Source organism: Lonchura striata, chromosome 9 (genome assembly GCF_050655825.1).
Source record: "Lonchura striata isolate lonStrDom1 chromosome 9, ASM5065582v1, whole genome shotgun sequence".
NCBI lineage: Eukaryota > Metazoa > Chordata > Aves > Passeriformes > Estrildidae > Lonchura > Lonchura striata.
Window position 1 is genome coordinate 7100896 of NC_140711.1, and position 18722 is coordinate 7119617.

At 48.8% G+C, this 18722-nt stretch overlaps 1 long non-coding RNA gene across 1 annotated transcript; it reads right to left on the reverse strand.

Moving 5' to 3' along the window:
* Window positions 1–2000: 2000 nt before the first annotated feature.
* On the reverse strand, window positions 2001–16502 carry LOC146766592 (uncharacterized). The gene is made up of 3 exons (XR_014957296.1): window positions 11613–16502; window positions 10455–10557; window positions 2001–8988 (listed from the first exon to the last, which is right to left on the reverse strand). It is a non-coding gene; the product is annotated as an uncharacterized LOC146766592 (long non-coding RNA).
* Between the last annotated feature and the right edge of the window lie 2220 nt (window positions 16503–18722).

The following is an 18722-nucleotide window of genomic DNA, read 5'->3' on the forward strand; positions in this document are numbered from 1 at the left end:
CTTGCATGGAGGAGCTGCTGACATTTATTCCTGAATTGCCACATGGCAGGAGCTTTGGCTAAGACTCCTGTTACATGGGAAGCGAGAAGGGACCTTGTTACTTGGTGAGGATAAGTCTTCTGCAGCCTATCATTCTAGATTAGATTTGGGTTACTCCCTTTATTCATTTTCCTGGATTATTTTTGTAAGGCTCTTTCAAAGAAACACTCCAGCTCAGTACAATGTTCTTGATTGCAACCAGAACTGGCTGAAAAATGCTGAACTAATTGAAAGAAATTTTCTTTTTCATTCCTTCCTCAAAACATTTCCAGGGTTTCTGGTCAGTACTTGGAACTGTGAAAAACCCCCCTGGGCTCTGCTGTACAACAGCAAAAGCTTTTTCCACTGCATCAGCAGCATTTCAAAATCCTGTGAGCTGATCTTAGGGCAGCAAAGTGACTTCTCTGTCTATCAAAGACACAAGGATGTCATGACACCTGTGTGTTTTCTTCACAACATGCCTCAAAGAGACATCCAGGTCATGGAGAATAGTTCCTCCACCAATTCGCCATCACCACATGCTCCGAGCATGCCCTGAAATCTTCTAAAAGCAGTTGGCATCATTAATCCTCTGTTTCATGGAGAAACTGAGGCATGGGGTAGCAGCAGCTCCCACAGCATGGAATCATTGAATCATTCAGGTTGGAAAAGACAAGACCATCAAGTCCAACCTTTGACTGAATTCCTCTTTGTCCACTAAGCCACATCACAAAGTGCCACATCTCATTTTTCAAACGCTTCCAGGAATGGTGGCTCCACCACCTCCCTGGGGACCTTGTTCCAGTGCCTGACTGCTCTTTCTTTTACTTAATATCCAGCCCAAATCTTTCTGGAGGCAGAGATCTGCCACCTCCCGAGCCCCTGTGGGGATCCCCACGTACCAAACCGTGGCAGGGGGGTCCTACCACACACAAACCTCATCCCCCCAAAGCCACAACTACACAGACCTGGTGAGACCATTTGTGCCTCCACCCCATGGCTTCCTCTTGGGGCTCTCATTGGCCCGTTCCTCCTTCTCTGTGGCTCCCAGGAAGATGGCAAATTTCATCTCCAACAAGAAGCAAACCAAACAACCCTCACTCACAACACCCAGGCTCTCTGGCAGAGGAAAGAGGTTTCTGCATTGCTCATTTTCTGTCAAGTTAACACCAGCTGAACAATCTCCTTTCTTCCCCTGGTGGTTCCCCCTCCCCTTCCTTTCTTTTTCCATTTCAACCACCTCAAGCAGAAGGCCCTCCGAGGCACTAGTGACTTCAAAGACACCAGGTCCAATGTGCAGCAATTGATAAAAAACTACACAGCACACATTGGGCAAATTAATATCCCCTCCAGAGCCACCAGCTCTCCAGTCCCAGCAGCCCCATAATGAGATGCTGTACTGAAGGGGAGGGGGAGCTTGGTGCAGAAGGGGAGATGTATTTAATGTATGCAAATTGACTCACATGCAAATTGCCACTAAGTTAAAAATAACTGCATTGCATGAGGAGTTGGTCTTTTAAAACATTTGTTTATTCATTAGGGTAATCTCTGTTATCAGTCACCTCTTTCCTTGCACATTAAGTGCTCAGTTTGAGGGAAGTTTGTGTATTACAGGTCTGGGGGACAGCTGTGACTTCCTGCTGATCTCAGCCACCACACAACTCCATCTTCCTCCTCTTCCCTTCTACTGATAGACTACAGGAGTTAAAATTGCATTTCCTCAGAGAGAAGACACTCAAAGTGATCAAATTCAAGGACAAAAGTTGACAGAGCCACCCAAAGCAGCTCTTGACAGCCTGAGCCTTCCCCAGGGCCAGACCAGAGCATCTGTCCCAGCTGGGCTCAGGGTGACCAAGCTGGATGGATGGGACAACATCAACCTTGCAGCTTCCCTTCCTTCTGCTGACCAGGGACAGGACACCAGGAAACAGCTTCAGCTGTGTCAGGTGAGAGTTCGACTGGATATCAAGAAAATTTTCTTCCCCCCCCCAGAGGTTGTGGGGCAGTGCCCAGGCTCCCCAGGGAATGGACACAGCCCCAAGGCTGCCAGAGCTCCAGGAGTGCTTGGACAGTGCTCTCAGACCCAGGGTGGGATTGTTGGAGTGTCCTGGCAAAAAGCCAGGAGCTGGAGTGAATCCTTGTGAGTCCCTTCCTGCTCAGGACATTCTGTGACTCCATGAAATAAGAGTGTAAATGGGCTGAGCTCTGCAGGGCAGCTGATCCTCCCCACACAGCTAATTAATATTAGATCCTGCCAGCGATGCTAAGCACTGGGACAGCTGCTGGCAGAGCAGAGCATCCAACTGATCCTGGCTGATTGATCTCATGGCAAATCCACTGCTGATCCTACCTGGCATTACAGAGGAGCCCCGGGGTTTTGAACAGTGCATGGGGAGTGGGAATGGGTGGTAGATGCCATTTCAAGGTAATGGGCACAGTCTTACTGCCCGGGGGGTATTCAGAGACCCAGAGCACGTGGTGTGTCCAGAGTTTGATACCGAGCCTTTGCTGCAGGCTTAGGAAGGGTCTCAAGTGGGATCTACATGGAGAGCAGTTCTCCATCCAGCCATGCTGGAGTGTGTTAGCACTTTGCAGTCTTTAGACATCCAACACCCTGGGAGATGGCGGGGAGGGAGGGGTATCCTCTGGGCTGAAACACAGAAGGAGCCCTGACATTCTGCTTTCACTGGGATAGAGTTAATTTTTTCCTGGTAGTTAATACATTCCCCACCAATTGCAAAGGTCTTGATGGTGCAGAAGAGGAGTGGCCCTAGACAGAAGCTCCAGCCATCCCAAGCAAGAGAACAATCCAGATAATCTCTGCTTCAGTTGTACCAAATTGTCATGGTCAGAGCTGCTGCAGCTGGACCATCTCCAGGTCCCAGAGGAGCATGTTCTACCATTCCTGTTTTGACAATTTCTTACTACTCAGCCCAAGATTGATGAAGTTGCAATGTTAGCACAGCCCTCCAGCACCTGCCAATGATCAGGAAGTTTCTTACTTCATTAGTTAACACTGCTCCTCTTGGGAACCTCATTCTTCTGCTCTGTGCTGATGTCAAGAGCTGTAAAAACAGAACTAAAGGGAGTCTGAGGACAGCAATAAGCATTATTCATTTTCCTTCAGCTGGAATTCTAAATCAACATACAAACAGAGATCCACCCTGCCAAGAACCAGGACTCCTTCTCTGGGCAAAGAGGAGCAGCAGGGCTGAGTTCCCTCTCCAAGTACTGCCCACTGGGAGCAGCCTGCTCCTCCTTTGCCTCACCAAGGGACAGACCTGAGCAGAGATGTTGATGGAAATCCCTCCTCACAATAGCAAGGGCAGGTTTAAAGAGATTGGATTAAACTGCATTAACCTCTGTGTGGACACAGTCACTCCAGATTTAAGTGGCCATTGCTCAGTTCAACAGGAGCCACTTCAATGTGACCTAATTCACCACCTGAGTAAATAAGACAAACCAAATAAAGGTCAATGACTGTGAAGAAGTGGCTACCCAGAGGAGAGTGACCCACTCAGAGCTTACCTATCAGCACAGATTAACAGCAGACACCATCTCTCATCCCTCTGCCTGGAGCACCAGCTTGGAAGAGCCACTGAGTCCCGGGTGGGAGCAGCAGACCCAGAGTCAGGGGGTCACCCTTAATTCAGGCAGAAGCAAAGATCACAAGTCATGTCAGCAAGAACAAATTCTCATTTCCAGGAGCTCAGCCCTTGCTTCAGCCAAGGAGTTTCAGCTTGCAAGAGATGGGAACAGAGCAGGACAGAGAGAAGATGTTCCCACACACAGGGACCTGGCAGAGTACCACATTGAGCTGCTCCCTCCAGGTATCAGGTTATGGCCATCCCAGTTTGAGCTGGAGGAAGCTAAAGCTCATGACCTGTCACAAAGATGCAGGTGATGATGAAATGGTAGGGACCACCCTACAACACTTTCAACCTTCCCAATCTCCCTTATCAGGGAAGGCTGGGAGAGGGAGGCTCCCGAGCCCTTGTAGGTGATGGCACAACACCAAACTCAGCTGCGATGTGAGGAATGGGAAATCAGCATCAAAGCACAGGACCAGCAGGCAGCAAAATGGGATTATACAGATTCATGGACTGGAGATTAAAAAACAGATTAAAGAGACAAGACAGATACCTTGTACTACCCCCTTCCAGTGACTGGGGATTCTGGGCACAACTGGAATGAATGGTAAAAGAGATCATTCCTGTGTGTTCTCTTTACAGAGCTGCTGCTGAGGCAGGGACCTGGGCTAGGTGACCCAGTCAGGCATTTGTGTCCCAAATGGCCCAGCTTGCAGGCTGCTCCTGGCCCCACACTGAAATATCTACCCCCCACAGGCACCTGAAGTTACCAGACTAGCCCAGATCTCCGAGGCCTTGTGGGGAAATATTTCAGGAGCAAGGCAAAAGATTCCAAAAGAGGCTCTAACCCCTGACGTGGTCCAAGATGTTTATTCCAGGGGAGGAAGACAGAAAGAGAACAAACAAGGAAGGGACAGAGCCTTATCTAGGTTCAGTGCAGGAGGGGCTACTTGGCTCCCAACCAATTGGATCAAGAAAGGAAGGAAGAGTTAAACTAACATGGTCACAACTACAGGGATCTCTGGGGAGGGAAAAACCATTTCACAGAGCAATACAACACCACACCACTCCAAGTCCACAGCTCCTGGCCCCCAGGCAGCACATCCCCACTGCTGTGGTGGGCAGGAATCTCTTGTCTGCCTGTCCAGAGGAGGATGGACAACAGTAATTATTCATGCAACAGCAGCTGCTCTTTCAGCTTTCCCTGAGCTCAGCCAAGGCAGATATTTCTTCTCCCTGTGCCATCCCCCTCTCCCCACCCTGTGCTCTTTCCCCCCATTTTGTCATTCCCAGTGACATGCCGCATTGGTGACCAAGAGCTGGTGGCCATCTCTTTCTGTCACTGAGGGTCAAGGTGAATGATCCTGCCAGGTGCTGCATTTTACAGAGGATGAAAAGTAACTGAGCCTGAATCCTAATGAGCCACCACCCCTCCACAAGGGTTCAGTGATGCTTTCCCAGTGTCAATCAAGCACAAACAGATTATCCTGCCCAGCCTGAAGCACAGGGACCACCTCCCTTTCCCATTTGTGAAGCCCCAGCAGCTGCTGGTGAGAAAACACAGAATAATTTCTCTCCAGAACTACCTAAAAGGAGGTTGTAGCCAGCTGGGGATTAGCCTCTTCTCCCAAGTAACAACAAATAAGATAAGAGGAAATGGCCTCAAGTTGTGCAGAGGTTTAGGTTGGATATTCTGGAAAATTTCTTCACAGAAAGGGTTGTCAAGCACTGCCACAGGCAGCCAAAGCAGTGGTGGAGTCCCCACCCCTGGAGGGATTTCACAGACATGTGGGTGTGGCATCTGGGGACATGGGTCAGTGGTGGCCTTGGCAGTGCTGGGTTAATAATTGGACTCAATGACCTGAGAAGGCTTTTCCAGCCTAAAGGATTCTGTGATTCTCTAAGGAGCTCAATTGGACCATGTGTGGTGCTACACCTGCTGCCCTCACGGCACACTCAGGTCAGGGGCACCTTCCAGTGTGGGAGCTTCTCCCAGAGCTCCAGGGCACAGCCCAATCCCACCACAGAGCTCCCCTGATCCCAAAGGACAAGTCTGCTCTCTGCCATACCCAACTGATCTGTTTTTCCCCACAGCTCCCAGCAAGAGCTGCTGCTGCCCTGCTGTGTAGAGACTGCTCAGAGTTTGTGAGGAATTTGTTTCCCCCTGAACCCAGCATCCTCCATCCTGCTCCAAGTTCTTGATGGAGCCCACAGCCAGCAATGCCAGCCCACAGACAGACCAACACCTCCACTCTCAGATGATTTTTGCTTTTCTGTTCACTGGTGCCAATGATCACAGGAGGGCCTACAATCTTGAGACTGAAGGGTTAGAATATGGTGAATTTGGGCTCATCCCAAATCAGGGAGTGGTGTCAGGAATTCCCGCTTTCCCTGCAGGGTCTGTTCTCTCCTAGCATTGCTGAACAGCCTGGATATGCTCCCCACCAAACTGCACAAACTGGAATGCTTCCTAATTAACTGCATGGGAGAGGATAAAAATTCCCTGCTCTTCCCAATCCTGCAGAAGTCAGGGATGCGAGGAAAGACAGCAGAGCAGCAGAGATGGAGGGGCCATGGTAGAACACATACCCACCAGCATGGCGGGTTAATCACCTAGGGCTCATTAGGTGTCCATTTCCATGATGTGGAGCTCACACACAGGACCAAATAGCAGGGCCTGAAATTTGGAAATATCACAGCTCAGAGCACAGGGATGTGCTCTGCAAAACTCTAATTGCAGGATGTTGGGCAGGACTGTCAAACAGCTGGCACGGCCACCCTGTCACCTCCAGGCCTGCTGCTACCTGACCCAAGTCTGCAACCACAGCATCCCTTTCCAGATCCATTAATTCCTGCCAAACACTGCAGCTCTGAAAGGAGGCAGAAAGGAAAGAAGGCAGCTTGCTAATAATGCTCATCACATCCCCAGACCAAAGCTGCAGCAGAGTCCTCCAGCAGCCCCACACCCAGTTCTCAGCTGCTGGAGAGGATCTGATGTTTGAGAGGATCTGCCTGTGCCCGACCTTTGGCTTGGGATCACCAAGGTCACCACTAAGGAGGCGCCGGGCTCCTGTTGCTGTCACTGCTCCTCGCTGGAGCCGTTTCATCCCGGCTGCTCTGGCTGCAGGGGCTGTTGCTGGGTTCAGCTCCCAGTTTTCCTTCCTGCTGCCCAGGCACGGCACATCCCGCTCTGGCAGGGAAATCAAGGCGCCGCAGCAGCAATGAATTATTGCTCACAAAAAGGGCCTGGCGCCCTGCAGCTCCAGGGTGGAGTGACCTCCATGAATACCTGTGCACACACCCCCTTTGAGGTTTGGAGTGTGAGCACCAAGGCTGCACAGTAAACCAGAGATTAATGCACAGCTGAGCAGAGCATTCCTAGGCAAGAATACAAAGCAGAACAAAGGCCTTGTCATGCCTTCAGTTTCTTCCCCACGGTTTCAATTTATTTCATTTTCTTTGGACAAAACTTCCTGTGCACAACTTCCAGCTTACAGCCCTGGCTTTGCAGAACTCCAGCATGCAGTAGGAGCCTCATTCCATTGCAGGAAGCAAATCTCCTGGAAAGCCAAGTCCCCAGCAGACTTTTCAGGCAGTCAACACATTCTGGAAGCCTCATGCTGCTTCCAGGGGGGTCTGTCCAGGCAGAGTCACTCAGGTAATCTACCCCTTAATGCCAGTCATCTGCACCAGGGAGGTCTAGAGAGCACCAGGTCATTCAGCAAAACCCATTAAATTCTTGGATCCTTGGCAGGAGTCAGGGAAGGTATTTTTGGGATTACTCTGCCACTTGGCTTCAAAGCATGGCAAAGCAGAGCCAAGAGCAAGAGGGAGAGGATAGCTGAGTGTGGGGCTTCCCATCACACCTTAGCAGAAGGAGATATTTGGAATCACTGAGTCCTTAAGATTGGAAAAGCCCTCTAAGATCGAGTCCAACAATTACCCCAACACTGCCAGGCCCACCAATACCCATGTCCCACATCCATGCTCATTTTGTGCTTCCCAGGACAGCCTCCTCCATGCCTTACTCTACTTACAGAACACTCTGAATGTGATTGCTATAGAGGTTTTCCTGTCAGAAGAAGGTTTTCAAGATCTTCTTGCATCCAAACAGTACAGAATCACAGGATGGTTTAGGCTGAAAAAGCCCTTTAAGACCATAGAGTCTGACTATTCCCCCAGCACTGCCAAGACCAGCACTAACCCATGCCCCAAAGTGCCACGTCCACACGTCTGTTAAATCCCTCCAGAAATGAGAATTCCACCACTGCCCTGGGCAGCCTGTTCTAGTGCCCAACAGCTCTTTCAGCAAAGAAATTTTCCAGAATATCCAGCATAAATATGATCCCAAGGCAGGTTTTGGGATGGCAGCTCTCTGCAGCACAGGTTGGGTGCTGGCAGGATAATCCTCCAAGAGGAGCACAGAGATACAAACACACTTGTGACTGTCTTCCAAACAGCAACACAGGGTGGAAAGCACTCTTCTGGATTTGGATGGTAGAGGAGCTTGATGCCAACATAACTGGGCCTGACCTACTGACATTTCTGCAGCTCCCGATTCCTGCATAGTGGCTGTCACTTTAAATTTGAATTGCCTGGGTATTTCTATCACAACAGCCTGATATTTTTTCCTCATAAAGAATAAATATTTACAAACCTTCACTCTCGCCAACAAAAGCATTCTGTTCCAGAATTTTCTTGGGGTTTTGTTCTGTTTTTTAACAGTTTCAGAAATCATCGCCCAACAATTTAATTTCTCTTACTAGAACAAGCAAGACAGCAAAAGGATGCACAAACCAGGGGAAGGATCACAGCAACTCTCGGCTCGTGTTCAAGGGTTTTCAGAGATGTGTTGAAAAATGGCTGAGAGCATCTGTAGGAAACGCAAAGGATAACAGCACAATAACTCCAGCCAAGGACAGGTCACCAGGCTGTAGGAAATGTGTTTTCTTGGTAAACTAATGAGGGTTCAACCATTTCATACAACATGACGTGGTAAACAGATTAAACAAAACGTGGCAGCGCTGTTCCTCCAGCCAGAGGAGCCAACTCCACGTTCCTCAAACATCTCAAGAGCTGCAAACAAAAGCAGAGCCCAGCAAAGCAGTGACCAGCTCACCCTTTATCCACCCCAAAGTCTGCCATCCCTGAGGACTGACAGCCCACCCACATGCAGTGTCCCTGCCAGTGCAGCTCACTTCAGTGGGACACGAGGGGGCTCAGCGAGGGAAGGTCAGGGTGGACACCTGGCTGAACACGAGCTTCCTGCACCAAGCTGAGCCACCCACACCCCCCTGCCCAGTGGAGTACAAAGGGATTCATGTTTCACATCACTGCCTGGTGCTGGCAGGAACATTTTGTCCAGCTCTTGTATTCACACCTACAAAAAAAAAAAAGTATTGTCAGAAACAGTGAGTTCAGACAATAGCTACAATAATAAATTTTAGGTGAGAAAAACCAGCCTTGAGGTGAGAACCTGAGAGTTCAGTCAATTTATTTTGCTAAGAAGAAGGTTAAAAAGCAACTTGACTCCAGTCCAGGCATTGCTACCCAAAACAATGTTGTGGCTCTTTGCTCTTGCTCGCTGCAATCCAACAGCCGCAGGCTGGAGCTGCAATGTCCAAATCCAGACCTGAGGTGAAAATTGCTGCCATATGGGTCCATGAGACTCAGATGTCTTTCCAGAGGAGATGTTCCTGCTCAAATTGACCACACAACCAAAATTTGGGGGTGTATCCTCCTATGTGATGATGAAACCAAGACAACTCTTCCCGATTTCCCCAAAGCCCCATCCCTCACCCATGCTGGCTCCAGAGGTGATGCTGGAGACCAGCTCAGACCCTGCATGGGCTGCAAAGCCCAGGGTGAGGAGGTCACCCAGACCACACAGCCACAGGAGCCTCTGCTGCCTGGGAGTTTGTTGTAGGATAACCCATAGACAAGTAGGGACATGGCCATGGCTGAGCTGCTGTGGGACAGCCAAGGGACACCCAGAGCCAGAGCAGAACTTTTCCATTACAGTCACTGCCAGAATGGGCAACCTGTGGACAGAGAGATGGAGAGCCCGGGCTGGGAGCGATGAGATAAATTCTGGAGATAGATGATTTATTGCATAACCCCCACAATATGGAGCTGCTTGACTCTATTAGGTGGATGGATGGCAGGGAATTTAAGAAGAGAAATAGATTTTTTACTCAGCTAATTAGCTAAAAAGGCTTGTCTGGAAACACGGGCCCCATTGTGTCTGAAGTCTGCTGACACACGGCTCAGAGCCACATTTTTCTTCCCTGTTATTACTCTGCCTCACAGAACATCCCTCAGAGACACAGAGTGCAGTGGGATCCGTGCAGCAAACCACTGGCACCCAAAAAACATTCAAGTGACATAATAAATACACGAGTTCGTGTTTATACATAAATAGTTGCACACACTTTCAGGTATATTCATGCACCTACAGATATACACAGACATATATTACTTACTAATCCATCCTATAAAAGAAAATATCAGTACACTAAAAAAAGTCCATGAAATAGCCAAGTTTGCCATCAAAACCAGTTTGATGCCTCACATTAGCCTTCCCCATAATTTAAAAGCAAACTGGGGGCACCTGATGAAACAAAAGAGCTGTAGATTGAAGAGAAATAAAATAAAAATATGGCTTGACCCAGCAGAGTCACTCCTGGAATCCACTACCCCAGGAAGTCATGGAGACGCACACCAGTGGAACAGACATTTTAAAGGACTGAATAATTTTATGAGCATTAATAACATTTGCAGCTATGCAAGCTAATAAAATGTTACAAGGGTAATCAAACTTCATGCTTCAATGTGTAAGTTGATCACCTGTGAGCGCTGGGAAGGAATTTCCTCTCTGGTGCTGTTGCACTGAGCAAGTAGCCAGCTGTGCCGCAGGAGTGCACTTTTAATAAAAAAAAAAATCAAAATACTAAAAAAAAAAAAAAAAATCAGTGTCACTGCTGTTGCTACTATGTCTTTGCTTTGGTTTTCTCCTTCTGCAATAGCTGGCACACACCAAAGACTCTGAATATCAGTGAGATCTTTGATGTCAACTTCCTAAGGTTTCCTGGTGCAGTTTTGGGGCAGCATATCCAACAATAATTTCACTTTACTCCTGGAGGGTTGTCCCCATAAGCTGGCAGCAGGAATTATACCAAGCTTAACTTGTCATCCCCACACCATGGATCCCACATTGATCCTTTATATTTCCATAATGGACAAGTTCTGTTGGCCACCTAAGCACAGGCTCTTCCAATAATTGAGCCCCATCACAGAGGGGCTCCAGGTGTTCCCAGGAAAACTTGGCAGCTTTCGAGCTCTCTACCAATTCAAAACTATCCAATATGTTGTTTATAACATCCAAGCAGCAACCTTTGTGCTTCCAGTGTTTTCTAGCCTCGGAAGTTAATGCCCTTGTAATTAATGAACTGACAGCAAACCCTGCAATCTGCTGCCACAAGCACTGCAAAAGAAAGACAGACTTTGCTCCCGTGCCTACCCTTCTGTTCCAGGGAATCCAGGCTCAGTTCAGTCAGCTGGGGAGGAGGCTGAAGGGAGGATGGGACATATATGAAGCATCAAAAGAAACCTTTCAGTTCAAAACAAGCAGCACAGGAGGGTTACAGATACAAATTCAAAGGGCTGGAGGGGACAAGGGTGTGCTCAAACAAGGGACCTGCTCCTGGAGCCTGTCCTCCCCAAAACAAAAAGAGAAGAGAGGCATTGCATAGAAGGAATATTGGTAAAACACATGCTCTGGGCTCTCCACTGTGGGCAGACCACAACAGGGTCTGGTGAGAGCCCCTGTGAAGTACAAGCCTTGGGAACACAGGGTTACAGCTCCCTGCCACACCCCCTCCCTCCACCATGGTTAAAGCCTGTCACAGCATATGGCACAGTCAAGAGGGCCACAAAACACAGAGCATCACCACCACATAATTTCAGAAAGCTTTAAGCACTCACGCATACAGAGCAACACCTCACCTCATCAGAAGGTTTCAGGCATCTGCCCTTACAGAGCAACATCATGGCACTTGAGAAGCTGCAAGCATCTGCTCCCCTTGTTCTTTAGCCCAACCTTTTATCCCCTCACGTTGATGCATGGCACCTGTGTGCCCTCTGTTCCCTTTGGTGGTTGCTCAGTGCACTGGGCACTCCATGGCTCATTGTGTCAGTGCTGCTCACAGCTGTGCCCATGGGGATGAGGCTCAGCCCATCCCAATCACCACACACTGTGTGCCTACAAAACCCACGTGTATCACCATGGTAACCATACCTGAACCATTCACTAAATCCAAGCAGCCAACACCCAGGCCTGGCTTTGCTGCTTGTGCTCCTCCTGCCCTTGAGAGCCCCTTTCCCTAAGTCCCAGAGCCAGAGGTTGGAAGAGGCAAGACACTTTCCCAGGACAGGAGGAAAATGCATCTCATCAGAACTAAGAGCTCCACCACTTATCACCTGGGGAAGGTTATTCACAAATTCTTTTTTTGAGCACAAGTGTGTTTGAAGGAGGACATGAGGATCCATTAACCAGCCTGGCCATGCATGAGTCCATATTTCCTCTCCTTTCTAGTTGTCCTTAGAGAAAAGCAGTTCAATATTCCTTTGGGAGAGAGGAGGCAAAGGACACAAGGATTACATGTGTCAGTCACCCTCTCATTCCCAAACAATCATTCTCACTGTGACAGTGTCCTCCAGGCCAAAAATCCCATATTTTTCTGAATACACAGCACTGAGAATTGCACTCACTGCCCTCCAAAGACCTTTCCAAATGACATTCTCTCCTCAGCCACGACAGCATTTGGCCTGGAACACGATATGCCCCAGGAAAGCTGTAACTTTTCCATCAGGACAGGAAAGCAGTTTATACCACGGTTAGAAGAGCGCTGTCATCAGAGACCGGAGCTGAAACCCCATGTGATGTCACACACGTGAACCCAGCATGCTGACAACAGCCATGGGGTTTAGAATTACAGGCAATAAAGTATGACATCATGATGACATCATGAAAGGAGAAATTAAATTCCCAGCCCAGGGGCTATCAGTTACTGCTTTATTCGAAAACCTGTCACTATGAGCGTGAGCAATGAGCAGAATCCATCATTTCCACAGGTTTTTATGGCCACCATAAATTTGGAACACTTAGGCCTCAGCTGCCTCCCCGTGACTCTCCGAGCCCATCTGTTGGTTCCTGCAGTGCTCCCTCCAGATCCCAGCACTACAAATCCTTTTTCAGGGAAAACCAAAGCAGGTCAGGGCTTCTATGAGATCACACAGATGTGGCTTTGGGGTGACCAGGTACCTGTCAGCTCTGCACATGGTTTCCCTCACTGCTGGATGCACCATGGACAAGCCCTCTGACACTTGCACAACCACTAAAAGCCACTTAAAAATCTATTTTGATGAGCACTCCCAGGCAGATGCTTCGAGAAGATCTCCTGGTGCAGGCTGCCCCTGCCAAGGCACTTCCCAATGTATGTTAATAAAGGATTCATTTCACGGATATTTAAAGCAGGCGGCCTAGCAGGTCACAGAGGCAGAGGTGAACGTGCTCTCCAGTGAGGCAGGTGGAATATTTTGGGGTGTTTTTATGATTAGATGATATCAATCTGTCTACTCTCACAAATATGATCTGGCTCATGTGGTCATACACGCATTTAACTCAGTCTTCATAACACCTCAGGCAGCGATAAGGGATGGATTTCTCATAAGATTCCTGACACAGAAGAAGTGTCCCTTGTTTTTGCCTCCTTTTATTGCTTTTATTTCACCTGTTCCTGCAAAAAACAAAGCAGTGCCATGACCCAACAATATTTCCTGGAGTATATCAGAGACTCTTGACTGTGTTATTTCCAGTCATGCACTGGGAAAGTTCTCCACTGCAATGAGCCCCTACTTCCAATTTCCTGACCTCCATAGCATTAGATTAGACTAGTCTGATCTTTACCAGATACTTTGAAAATACAGAAATATACTCTGCTTGCTCCCACTCAGGACACAATTCCCCAGAGTGTTAAAATAAAATTAAAATTACCCATTTCCATCCACTCCAGCTGCATTTGTCCTGCTCACCTCTTACAGGTTCCCTGCAAAAATATCATCCTATGCAAAAGTGACCTCCCTGCATTATCAGTGTGATTGCCAGTCACTTGAGACCTTCTGGATATCCTTGATTCAACCCCAAAATCCCTGCCCAGTATGCTTAAAGGTAGTGCCTTTAAGGGTGTTCAGTTGATAGACATCAAACACCATATCAAGTTATGACACATTTTTAGCTGTTGTTGATGCCCAGAATAACCTTGTTGGTGCCCAGAATAACCTTGTTGATGCATAATCCCTGAAAAAAAAAAAAAAAAAAAAGTCACAGTGACAGCTGGGCACAAAATATTCAAGTTCTGCTAAAGATCTGGCAATATCAGCTGGATCATAACCCAGAGCAGAGTTCACTTCATTTTCAAGACATTTCATGAGACAGTCTTTACACTATCTCAGTTCATTACTTCTGTGGAAAGATCAAGGATAACACTGGGGTTTGGAGATCAAAGAACTTGGCAAGTCACCTTCTCTTTTCTCACAGGCAGTGAATAACCAAAGAACAAAGCCACCTCGTTTAAGAAGGGCTGTTGGACAAATCACTTTTGAGGGGGTCTGTTGTACTTAGAGCTGCTAAAATTCCTCACATAGCTACCCACTTCAGTTCCCAGGTCTTGCAGTCCCAAAATCCACTGTATCATTTCAGCTCTGCGCCTCTGATTACTTGTAGGTTTTCCCAAAGTGTGACTGTGCACTAATACCCAGCACTGAGAATGATTTGAAAATGCCAGTGAGTTTTTCTTAACCCAATTTCCACGGTCCCCATCAGTTACACACAATTAACAGGTAATTATAGGCAGGTTCTGAGACAGCAGCCTGCCTGCAACATTCCCCTTGCCCAACGTGCCTAACACACCGTGCAGCTCCACCTTCACCAGCCAGGAGACAGGAAAAATGGGAATGGGATTGACTCAATAACCTGAGACTTGCTGTAAAAATGTATCTCTGAGTTAAACATTCAGAGCATACACGACCAGAGCACCAGCAATTACTGGATTTGTTACTGCCTCAACTATCATGACAGGCATTGAAATAAATCTCATTTATATGACACACAGTCATCTAGAAATGCTTTTTTTTTTTTTTTTTTTTTAAGAAATTCTTTTAAGATGTCAATGCGCTACACATGGCTCCGTTTTGAGACCTCTCCAGACTGGAGATCAGACAAGATATACAAGCCTTTCAGCCTGCCAAGTTTCATACTTGTTAGGAGTAAGCCTGAATTCAGAATTTTCTGCACGGTGCCTCCGTGAATGCGATTAAGGAAGGCCTCTTGCCACCAAACTTTGGCTGCAGGGATCCAGCTCCCCCTCTCCCACCGTCCTGCAGCGTTCCCTAAAGGCCGGGCGCATCACGGCTGCGCTCCAGACGTTCATGTGCATTTCCCTCTGTAGCTCAGGCCTGGGATGTTTCTCTGGAGCCTAAAGCACAGCCCAGATGTTTCTCCTGGCCCTCCAGGCATCCCCACCACATCTGGTACCCGCCTTGGCCTTGCTCCCCACACTGCCACAGCCACAGCGGGTTGGAAGGCAGAGCGGGCTGGGGAGGCTCTCGGGCGTTCTGGTGCACTGATGCCAAGATCTGAGCAGTAGGGTACTGATGTCCAAACCTGTGCCAGGGAAGGGTTAGCTTGGATATCAGGGAAAGGTTCTTCACCCAGAGAGTGGCCAGGGTTTGAACAGGCTCCCTAGGGAATGGGCACAGCCCCAAGGCTGCCAGAGCTCCAGGAGTGTTTGGACAACAATTTCAGGGATGCCCAAGGTGGGATTGTTGGGGTGTCTGTGCAGGGCCAGAAGCTGGACTCTGATCCTTGTGGGTCCCTTCCAGCTCAGCCCATTCCATGGCTCTATGAAACTCAAGAGCATCTACCTCAAGAGGTCCTGCCTCCAAGTTCAGGGTGCTGGCATTCCTGAAAATCATAGTCCTAAGGCAACAGCTTCACCTTCACATCACTCTTTCCTTAAGCACTTTGGAAAGGGTCATTCTGGTAGATGCTGTTACTGGGAATCATCACATCCACCCACTGAGCAGCAAAGAAAACCACTTGTTACCTTCCTCCATTTATGTATCAGGCTCCCACAAATTACAGCTCAATTAGGCTCTCCTAGAATCCATCACACAGCTCCAGGAGAACGTGGTCCCAGCAACTGCGCTCTACAGGCAAGCTGAGGCAGTAAATAGAAAGGGCTAATTGGGGAAGGGGGGAGATGCTGCTTCCTGATGTAAAAATAACTGACACTTCCAGGAAATAATGGTATAAATAGAAAATTAAGCCATTCCTCCTCCAAAAATATTTCATAATTATGTGTCATAAAAATAATTAGGTTATGGTGAATTAGTACAAATGTTTACAACAAAATTGCCATGCAAAACATTATGGGTAATAACATGCTAATTGCTGTAGAAGCAAAAGCTGATTATGTTTCAGCAATACTAAAAGTTGCCAACTCAGCGCTACCATCCAAGCTCCGATATCTCTGAGCAGCATTAAGGACACAGGAGAACTGGTGTGGAGAGAAGGACACGGCAGGTGGGCAGTCTGAGCCCTGCCCTGCCAGGCACTCCCCTTGCTGGGTGGCAATTCCTAGAAAGCTCACACCAGGAAATCCTCAGGGAGCACCTGCAGAGGATGAGGCATCACCCTCACTCCCTGGTGAACCTGGAACAGCCAGGAGGGGACTCAGCTGGGGCTGCCCAAGGTTGTCCTGCACAGCCAGCTCCCAGCCAGAGCCAGACGGGATCTGGATCCTGTTCTGTGCAGATCCTGTTCCATGCAGAGCAGCTGCTCTGCCCCAGGGCAGCCAGCCAGGCCTGCAGGACCCCCTCCCTAAGCCTGGGCAGGATGGTGCTGAGGCTGAGCTGATGTGGATTTTTCACCCCAAGGCCCTGCAGGGTGGATCACTCTCTCTGCACTGAGACACTGCACTCTGTCTCTCCTCTGAGCACCTGCTCACTGCGTGGCTCTTCCCATTGCTTCTGGTGTAGGGACATTCCTCCTGTTCCTGCCACACAACTGTCCCAGAGGGGTCAGGTCCTGCCACCAAAGGATGGTGTCAGCCCCTGGCCAATCCCAGGGCAACACCTGCCCTGCTCTGCCTGCTCAGTTCCCTTCCCAGCAGGTTCCACAGGTGTCTGAGGGTGAGCTGCTCATGCCAGGAGCCTGCTATGGGATCTGTGGGATCTGCAGCAGCAGCAGCCACTGCTTGAAGATGGCTTTTTGACAGCATCAGTGATCTCCTGGGAACTGAGCTGTCTGCACACACATCTCCAACCCACTGCTCACCCAACCCAATGCTTTTTGGGTTGGATCCCCTTGATCCAAGATGTCTCAGGAGAATCAGGGTCTGAGTATTTCTAGAGAGTGGGCAGAGGTTTTTCACACATGCCCATAAATCTGTTTGGTTCCTTGTCCCCTTGTCAGCAGATGTGGCAAACTGCTCAAGGGAAGCACTGGGTAAAGTTAAAGGTGTGAATTTAAAGCTCATTGCTTTAAAGTTAGGAAATCCCTGCAGACTCTTCTCACTCAGAACTGAAGTGACATTAATTGGGTTTACCAAGCTCATTTCCAACACAAATGCTGATAAACCGGATTACATTTTAGTGGGGGTGTTCACACAGAACTTCAACATATTTTAGCTAATCCTCTTTCTGAGTAAATTTCCCTTAAACTCTCTAAGTGTCCCATATTACAGTTTCTCCTGCAAGGGAGTTGCTGAGTTTTTCCATTGAAAACATGATCATCTTTGTCCTTGTTTTATTAGGTTGGAAATAAGTATCTTTCCAAAAGGCAGAAATTTCTCTTTCCCCTTTTAGCAGTGCCTGGAGCCGAGCCAGTTCTCAGACCATTCCAGACCTGGGGAAAATTGTCCCAGGAGCAGGTAAAGCTCATCCCTAGTGGGAGGTGTCCCTGCCCACGGCTCGGGGGTTGGAACTGGATCATCTCTCAGGTCCTTCCAAGACAAACCACCCTGTGATTTTTCGTGTGGACCTTCGACACCTCCCCAAACCCCGCACATCTCCGCAGGCTGCCGCGATGACCCTTGTGTGACACCACGGGCATTGACGCCGCTCCCAAGTTTGCAAATACTGGATGAAAGGCGCCATGGAAATGGTGGGGTTTGCTTTTTTTTTTCTTGTTTTTTTTTCTTTTTTCCTTTTTTTAACAAAGCGTGGTTTGAGATGCTAATTGAGCCGCCGTTTGAGGAGAGGCCGTGCGGTGAACGGGCTCGGAGCCGCTCCTCCTGCCGCTCGGCGGGCGCGCTCGGCGGCGCTGGAGCCCGGCCGTGCGCTGCGCCGCGCTCATTATGCACCGAGTCACACCGGGCAGCTCCCGGCAGAACGCCGGCACTGAGGTAAACCACTATTTGGAAACAAAGGAGGGCTCTCTCCATCCTAATTAGCGGCAGGTTGCAGGGAGCAGCGGAGGAAGGCGAAGGTCACTTCCCACAAGGCTCGGCTCGGGATGCCAGAACACCCACTTAATTCAGGCGGCTCAGCGGGCAGAGTCAGACCAGGGCAATTACACTCCCTGGATTTCCCCACGGAAGGGTTTAACAATGGAACTCTTGGAAAGAAAGGTGACTGCAGGAGCTCTTTATTCTGCCACCTTGGAGCAGGGGGAAGCGCAGCCCACCGCGCTGCCGACTCCGGCAATGGCACGGCTGTGTCTTTGTGCCTCTGCGCCGGGAGCCGAGCTGGGAGGGCCGGCTTTCTCTCCGTTTGCTTTCTCTTTATTTTTAACTTGAGAAATGAATAAGAGCAAATTTTAACATTCAAAAAACAAAGACAAAAAGAACCACAAACGTGAAGACCCTTTGGAGTGGGTTGAGTTCCCTCTGAGTGCTCGCAGTTTTCTTCCAGATGCTGCCGGTGAGAATTAACCTTTAAAGGAACCATCTAAGCATGAGCCCTGGGAGCCTTCTTGGGAGCAGCAGCTCCTCTGCTGGGGTAGTCCTTGCGTGGTGCAGCCCAGGGATTCAGCTGTTCTGTTAAACGGCTCAC